Raw genomic sequence first — 8,928 nt, 5'->3', positions numbered from 1 at the left:
CAACAAACTTGAAATTTACATAATTCCAATGCAGTTGTCATGAACTTATCATGAATCTGAAACGAAATTCACATAAACTATTTGCTTTAAAAAATAAACGATACGAATACAGTGTCACATTCAATCGCCGTCGTATTTCTGGAAAAACATCATGGTTAACGAAGCAACTGCAAACGAAGGATTCACAAAGGATGTGCGAGAAATCCAAATTACGATTCCGTCGATTCCGATTCCACTGCCACAACACAACTTGCATTTGCAACGGCTGGGCCACAACACAAAAACGCGATCGATTGAGCAGTGGCCGGGTTTGAGCGAGTCCATTGCGGGGGGGCGACGCTCACAGCTCCCTCCCCTCTACTTGGATCGACCCGATTCGCTTTCATTCTCCAATCTCCATCCAGTTGCAACCGTTGATGGTTACACCAGTGTTCTGCTCTTGTGATGTTTTGTGTGCATGTAAACAAGTGTTGTGATTCATAGTTACCTCTCAAGAACATTGTACAGTGATTTAATTTATAAACAATACCATTTCTGTTTTGTTTTCTTGGTTGTTTTGATTGGTAGACTTATTTTATTTTGTCACATGGTTAGAAGAGTCTTGACTTCTGTAGTCGTCAAAGAACTTAAAAGCACTTTATTATTTTATGTGCAAACTTAAATCATGTGAAGGTTAGAGCTAATTATTATTATTATGTGTAATTTTTTATTTGTAGACTAGTCTTGTACTTCATGTTCTAATTATTTTCATAAGTCTTTGTCACTGCTGTTAGCTGTTACAGTTACAGCGTTGGACGACCTTTGTTCCCGTTAAGGCCATCTAGGCTACTCTTTCCAAAAGTAATTTCTCATACAAATTAGTTATGGATTTTAGTATAACGGTTTCCTTAATGTACGTTATAGGTAGGCCTACCTGCTAGATAAAGTTGTAGCAAGCAAGTCTATCTATATTCTTACTCAAAGTAATTAACAGCAGCTATATTATCCCAAGCAAGTTGGTTGCATTTTTGATTAACTTAGTTGCAGCCTTCTGGCACTTCTGACTACACCGACATTCAATGGCCCTTTAGATATTCCTAGTTTTAGTCCAATCTGTTGGAAATGCAATCAGATGAATGAACGAGCCTAAAAGTTGCAAATTACTGTCTTTATCACTAGGCTAAGTTTAAGTTATTTTGTAATGGCAAAGGTTATGATTAGCATAAAATTTTAATCGATGTAAGTTGGAGCATTTTATTATTAAGTAATTTACCTTAAGTTAGTTCACACCTAACTTAATTATAAGTCTTATAAGTCTTATAATTATTATAAGTCTTATAAGTCTTATAGGCCTAGGCTACATCATTGGGATTTAATCTTTTTATGAGTCTAACAGTTGCCCCTTTTAACTTAGATAAGTTGGCTTTTGGAATCCCAAAATGGCTAAACTTAGCCGATTGTAAACGTTTTTAAGATTAATATTGCATTAGCAGACAAGTTGTACTGTAGTCTAATTTATTACTTATTGATTCATTTAAAATTAGAATAGGCCTAGGCCTAAAATACTTCTTTTCATAAGATACTGTAATTAGCTACAATAATTCTCTTCGTGTGAAACCCATGTTCTATAAATGCAATTTATTAAAGTTATAATCCAATCATAAGCAATAAAATACTAAATCTCTACTAAACCTTTTAATATAAGGAGAATATATATTTAGGTTTTTTAATCGTTAAGTTGACAATTACAGCATAAACCTTTAAAAGATGCAAACCCGTTGAGCCGGCATTTTCTTAATCGCTTCCATAGAAGAGATGTGTGTTTTCAGATCATGTTAAGTTTTCCTCTCAATTATTGTACGGTAAGCTTAGCACATGTGGAAGCTAAACCAGTTTTGGATAGCATAAAAAGTGTTAGTTCAACTTTTTTAAGACATTGAAGTTGTCATTTGACATTTCACACATCTCTTCTTACAAACACTCTGATTATTGCCTCATTTATTTGTTGGAATATTTTGTCATTGTGGTTTAAGTTATTTTACATGTTTTATCATATTTTCACTGCTGTCTTTCTCAGGTGAAATTGCTGAGTGACCTACAATACTATTTGTGTAGCCTATCTTTACAGGTGAATTTGTTTCTTCAGAGACAACTGCTAATATATCTGCAAATCTTGTGTGCCACTAAGTTTAAATATAATAAATTCCATCCTACCCTGAAAATAACCCCAAACGGAAATAAACGTCAAGATTGTGGATATTAGTCCACAATGGAAATAATGCATTATCATCACGTCATTTTCAACCATCTAAATTGAAAAGTTTAAAGTCTTTGTCCTGCTGTTCTTTATAATGCAAACATCTACCCCTAGTAACAAAAAAGTAATGAAATACAAATTAAATGGAATATAAAAGACACAGAATGAAGCATTTTTTGTATCCGGTCGGTCAATTTATACAGGGTGAATAAAAAGTCAAGACCCCCCCCCTCTATTATTTTTCCAAGTAAATATACAGAGATATCCTTTTGGTGGTTGAGCAATCTTAGCAAAAAGTTTCATTTTATCATTTTAAAATTTTTGAGTGTCCCCCCAAAAGGGGGGATTTGGGGGGCAACTCAAATATTTTAAATGTAAACCCCCTTCAAGTGACACCTCATTTTGAAGTGTTTACAAAAACTTAAAGAATGGTGAAAACTAGAGGTCGCTATCTCTTCTCTATCCAAAACGGTAGCCTGTCAAATGTTGTAGAAAATCAATGGTAAAATTGGTTCGTAATGGTAATATTGGCTACCATTTTGGATAGAGAAGGATAGCGAACTCCGGTTTTCACCATTCTTTAAGTTTTTGTAAACTCTTCAAAATGAGGTGTCACTTGATGGGGGTTTACATTGAAAACATTTTAGTTGCCCCCCAAATCCCCCCTTTTGGGGGGACACTCAAAAATTTTAAATGTAATCCCCCAATTTTTTAATACTTTGTTTTTAAGTGTTTACAAAAACTTAAAGAATGGTGAAAACTAGAGGTCGCTATTTCTTTTCTAACCAAAATGGTAGCCAATATTACCATTACGAACCAATTTTACCATTGATTTTCTACAACATTTGACGGGCTACCATTTTGGATAGAGAGGAGATAGTGACCTCTAGTTCTCACCATTCTTTAAGTTTTTGTAAACTCTTCAAAATGAGGTGTCACGTGAAGGGGGTTTACATAAAAAAATTTGAGTGTCCCCCCAAAGGGGGCAACTAAAAATGTTTCAAGGGACACCTCATTTTCAAGTGTTAAAAAAAATTTAAAAATGGTGAAAACCAGAGCTTGATATCTCTTCTCTATCCAAAATTGCAGCCAATATTAACAATTTTACCATTGATTTTCCACAACATTTGACGGGCTACCATTTTGGATAGAGAAGAGATAGTGACCTCTAGTTTTCACCATTCTTTAAGTTTTTGTAAACACTTCAAAATGAGGTGTCACTTGAAGGGGGTTTACATTTAAAATAGTTGAGTTGCTCCCCAAATCCCCCCTTTTGGGGGGAAACTCAAATATTTTAAAATGATAAAATGAAACTTCCTGCTAAGATTGCTCGACCACCAAAAGGATATCTCTGTATATTTACTTGGAAAAATATTATAGGGGGGGTCTTGACTTTTTATTCACCCTGTATATTTCAAATCGTGTGCTATAATTTACAGCATTATAAAAAAATACGCGCTTGAGCTGGTGTTTACGGCGATCGTTTCACGCTCCGCAATAACTAAGATGCCTAACCTTCCTCACCAAAATCACAAGACTAATCACGATCAGACAACTTAAATGAGCAAACTTTAAAAAAAACTCATACGTGAGATGTGTGGAAACGTCACTCTACGTTTAATTGTCCGTGCTCATTTCCGCACAATATTTCATACATAAATACAAGTTAAACGTAGTTCTTCTATTTGTGGGCGAGTAGTCTCAATAAAGAGCCGTGGGTAAAAGAAATCTAAAATTATGGCAAATACTAGATAACTTATCTAATTGTTAGAGTTGAGTTTATTTCATTATTATGTAATGCCGAAAATTGCATTTTCCGGCGAGCGCTCTAGTTTCATGTGTGAGGTAAAGCCAAACACAGGAACAATAAATTTGATAGCGAACTCTCATATTTGCTAATTTATATTTTTAAATATGAAAACAAAGCAAACGAGGGGACCTGGTTGCTAATTTGGGCAAATTAGAGGGCGAATTAATTCAGATTAAAAACGAATAGGGCCTACTACAATAAATATCCTACATTTTTCAAAAATTATGTTTGAGTCAGTAGAGTGAATCAAAGTATAATTTACTAATTAATTATTTTTTCTCTTTTAGATCTACAAAATGAAGTTATATTTACCTACCTCAACCAGATTATTCAGTTTTCATCAACTTGTTTGTCTCTTGTTTACAATCTGTTTAACTGTGGTTAAACAAATTAACGGAAAGATAAGCCGGTCACATTTAAAGTCACATTAAACAATTGTAAAGAAATTTGGACAGCTTCAGTGAACCTTTGACAGCAATCCCAAAAAGATCTGTCGTGAGGGGGCGAACCTTTTTGGCACAATTACTTGAACATGCATGCATGCATGTTTATGGGTATGCAAACATAAACAAAAAGTAAACATTATTTAACATTGGTTTAAACTGTTTAAACCTCATGTCAATGAATGCTATTAGTATAGGATTCGGGCCAGCAACGTCATTTGTTTATGTTTATGATCCATACTGGTTCTGTTTAAGTATTCGTGCTTTTTAGTTACCATCCGTCACTCCGTTAGGTCATAAGTTTTACAATGACACATCAATATTAAAAATCGGTTGAGTAGGGCGGCTGAAAAAGGAATGTTACAAGGAAAACCCTCATTAGGACATAGTTCTAAGTAGGTCTAAAATAAATGACATAGGCTATAAAATCCTACCTGGGAATGTAAAAAAATATAAGATACAGGCTATGTTTAGTGTGCAATCAAAACACACTACTGTATGTGGTCGCAATACACACAAGATTTTTCCTACGACCATAATACAAACAAATTAACTTTTTGGATGTAGTGTCTATATAATCTCATTTAGGTTATATTTTTTAATGGTTATGCCATTTCTATTTCTTATCGGTTGTTTACTAATAACGTACTGGATCCGTGGCTGCGGTTTTTATAAAAAGAGTAACAAGGAAATGAGCTGAATTACCGGGAATGATCGATTACCGCTCTAGAGCGGCAATGTGATATTTTGCGTACTATTTACAGGTATGGCAATGTAATAATTTCCATACAGAAGTAGGAAACGTATTATTCACACTCACTCTAAATAAAACTTCCTACTCTTCATATTTTTCCTCAACCTGCAGACAATAGGCTACAGTATTTATGACTAATATTTTTCAATAGAATGGCTAGGCTAGATGCAATTTTTAACTGTTACGTCTCGTTCTAGAACTGGCGTATGCAATAAAATAGTATTTCCACACGTTTTTACGCATATTTACTTATACTGTAAACATTTACTAAATTGTAAATTACAAAATATGTTACAATGTCGATCGATTTCGACCCATCGTCATCAGCCTTTATTTATTAAACGTTTTCTAATAAAATTTGTACAGTACGGCTTTAGTATAGACTATGTATTGAAACGTGTTTAAAGACTATTACGTTGTATTAATAGTCAAAGCTATTACTTAAGTGTCTACGCTTTTCAGTCAAATTAGCACAAACGCATTTTAAAAGGACGTGGTCTCAGCTCGTCTAAGTTTTTGTCGGGAATCGAACCCGTCCCTCTCGCACCGAAGTCCGACATGCTAGGTTAGCATCACGTTCACTGTTAATATTTTAAAACTGAAACAAGCCAATACCGCCACCAATGCCGCTACGTTTTTTAAACACACACAGTCATGTTTACAAGCCCGAAACAAGACTGCCATGGTGAAATATTCAAATAACACTAAAAATAGTGGTGAAGTATTTTAAAACAGGTATTCTTTCCACTAGAATTCAGAAATAGTTATGAATTGGTTGTTTTTCCCCTTGAAAAGTACCTATGAGATAATCGAACTAATCTTTAATTAATTGTCAATGTCCATATTCAATCTGACGTCAGGGCATACGTAAAAGGTGAAGTAGACTCGATGGTTAGTTAATCGCTAAGTAGCAATCATCAGTTGGGGATTAGGGGTGGGGCCCTAACTTAAGGGTGGCCTGGGGTGGCGATCCCCTGGTGGGGTATTTCCCTTTAATTAAAAAAATACCACTTCTACTTGTATTAATCCTCAACAAATGCATTTTTAATTCACCTCCTACAATTTTGTTTAGCATCCTTTTCAATTTATTTTTAGAGAATTTGTCATTTGATGCCAATAATATTGTCATACTCCTCAAACATATCGGTGATTTCATGATAACCGCAATATTGTCATATTTATATAGCGCCTAAAAATAATAGCCCTTAATGTGGGGCCTGGTTGTAATAAAACTGCTGGGAAGCCAGACAGTTCTGTTTAGACACGCCAGCTGCAGTAGGGTCTACCTACTTTATCACGACGGTCCCCGCTGGCTTGCTAAATTTGACTTGCACCGTTATACTGGCCAACGCCTTAGTGACCGTTATACACAGACATGGATGTCTTTGATTGACAGGTGATTGGGCCTTTCCCATGAAAATGTCCGCCTACAAATATGTAAAAGTAAGTCATGTCTGAGCGCACTCTTCGGCTTACATTGTTACATAGGTTTTTTTTCCTAGGACGCTAGGCACGAGTCTGGGATTGTTTTTCACATTACTTCAGGCTAGACCTAGGGGTTCCGGTATTATCACTTAGATAAAATCCATTGGTGACTTGGTGGGAATCGAACCCGGGACCTGTGTGTGTTTTACACCGTCTGCAATTAAACCCTTTTTATAAGGAAACGGCCCAAACCCTTGTCTTGTTGCTCTTTAACCAGGTATCGTCAACCTTTTTTTAGAGAGCCTTATTAATTGATAAGCCGTTAGTCAAATGTCATCTGGGTCAATAATTGACCCCGCTTTGGACTGAACAAGCAACTTTCTGATTCAAAAGCGGGCACTGAATAAGCACACCTAACCACTCGGTTGTATAAATTATACGTTTTATATACCCGAATGATTTCATTATTAAATTTTACGGAGAGGCCCACGAACGTGCTATATAGAATTACGAGGTCGAGAATAATAAAATAAACTATACATATAACCTCACTCCATTTTTAATTCGTGCTCAGCTTAAAACCGCACCTAGGGTGGTCGTCGCTGTTCCAGAGTAATGTATTGGTAATTCAGAGAATTAATGATAAAATGTCACTTCCCACCTCGAGTTCTAGTTTACTATATACAAAACTAAATAGTATTTTTTTTATCGGGACCATTTTCTTCGGCAAAACCATGTGGATAAAATGTAGACCTTGCCAAAGGCAGAAAATGAACAGCTGACGTTCTCGACTACCAGTACAGCTGATTCATTCTTGTCTTGGAAATAAAAATAAATGCAACAGTACTGGCACTGCCATCCCTCAACCATTGAGCTAGAGCACAGAAAACATACTAAGTACTGTAGTATGTTTTCTGTCGCTAGAGGCACAACTAGCCTATTGGAGGTAGGTAGAACTGGCACGGCAACTCTGCTATAAAATCGAGACGCTGTAATCTCTGTATCTTGGTACCAACTAGGGGAATCAGCCTATTGTAAAGGCTCTCATTCAGTGCTACCGTAGTACCTCAAATTGTATCTCTAGCTCAGTATCCTCTATTGTCCTGCTATTGACCTGTCAGTGTCCTGCAATTAACAACGCATATGTTGATAATAGCAGTTTTCAATGCAGATAACGAAAATACATGTTATCACAGAAAGCGAGAGTTATTCGTTATTAATGTGACCTATATGCGACAGCGAGAAAGGTTGCTACCCCGATGTAGACTTGTTGTATGACTATTCACTATTCAGATGAGATCAGATTATAATTATTTCAATGTAAATAATTCTATAATAACAGAAGTTGAATGATGGCACAACTATACAACTTAAATTAGAACGTAAGTTGTTTATTTTATAAATAAAAACGCTTAAATTAATAATAATATTTTGTTAGCTATATTCATTTAAATTAAATTATTATCACTGACACTTAGTTATGAGAGTCATACATTTTAAATACATAATGCTAAATAATTCCGGTATACAGCATCCATAGTGAATTCATCTTGTAATATACAACCATAACTCCAACAGATAATGAAATGAAAATGTGAGTACAGTCACGTCATATCCAAGGTTAATTCTAATCGTGATATATATTAATAAATTAAATATTGTTGTACTATGCTTAATTTCTCTAATGACAGTCCTATATTAGCGGTATTGGTATTGATTATTACACAACAGTCTTATTATTTTGTTAAGTCTTGCGTTGACCTCTTATGTACCCTATGAGTGATTTGCTGTGGCGTTGAATACATCATAAAAACAAAATCATACGTTTGAAATATGCGGAAACTCAAATTCCAGTTCTTTACAGTTTGTATGATATTGATAATGTTTCATACATGTTTTATTCTTGGATATACTTGACTCTAACAATGTTTGGGGAAAATCAGTCTACTAAATATATTTTCAGGTCACAAAGATTGAGTGTTTAAGAAGGCGTGTATTTTGAAATTTGTTTTTACCGTAAAATATTGTATGAGCTTGTGAATTTTACTATGAAATGTCATCACCCACTCAAATGTTTGAAGATTGATAACATTACGTTGGAGGCTGTAAAAATGTGTATGTTCTTCAACTGTCGTTCACCATTCACCCTATTGTGTTTTAGCTGTCTGTAGAAATGCAAAATTCTTTTAAATTTTTATATAGTAGACGTTCGGTTACAAATGTTGGCCAAGAATCGCAGTTTCCTGCCGGTTTTCACAAT

General features: G+C 35.0%; 1 protein-coding gene across 1 annotated transcript in view; it reads left to right on the top strand.

Moving 5' to 3' along the window:
• The first annotated feature begins 404 nt into the window (after positions 1-404).
• LOC128987063 (uncharacterized) overlaps positions 405-8,928 on the top strand; it is a 95,012-nt gene continuing 86,488 nt past the window's right edge. Inside the window, exon 1 of the mRNA XM_054407739.1 lies at positions 405-672. The gene's annotated coding sequence lies outside the window, so the exon portion shown is untranslated. The remainder of the gene's footprint in view (positions 673-8,928) is intronic.

This window comes from Macrosteles quadrilineatus, unplaced genomic scaffold, assembly GCF_028750875.1.
Source record: "Macrosteles quadrilineatus isolate MER2022 unplaced genomic scaffold, UCM_ALF_1.0 Scaffold_2__2_contigs__length_208266976, whole genome shotgun sequence".
In the NCBI taxonomy this organism is placed as follows: Eukaryota; Metazoa; Arthropoda; class Insecta; order Hemiptera; family Cicadellidae; genus Macrosteles; species Macrosteles quadrilineatus.
This window is presented reverse-complemented; position numbering and strand designations above follow the sequence as displayed.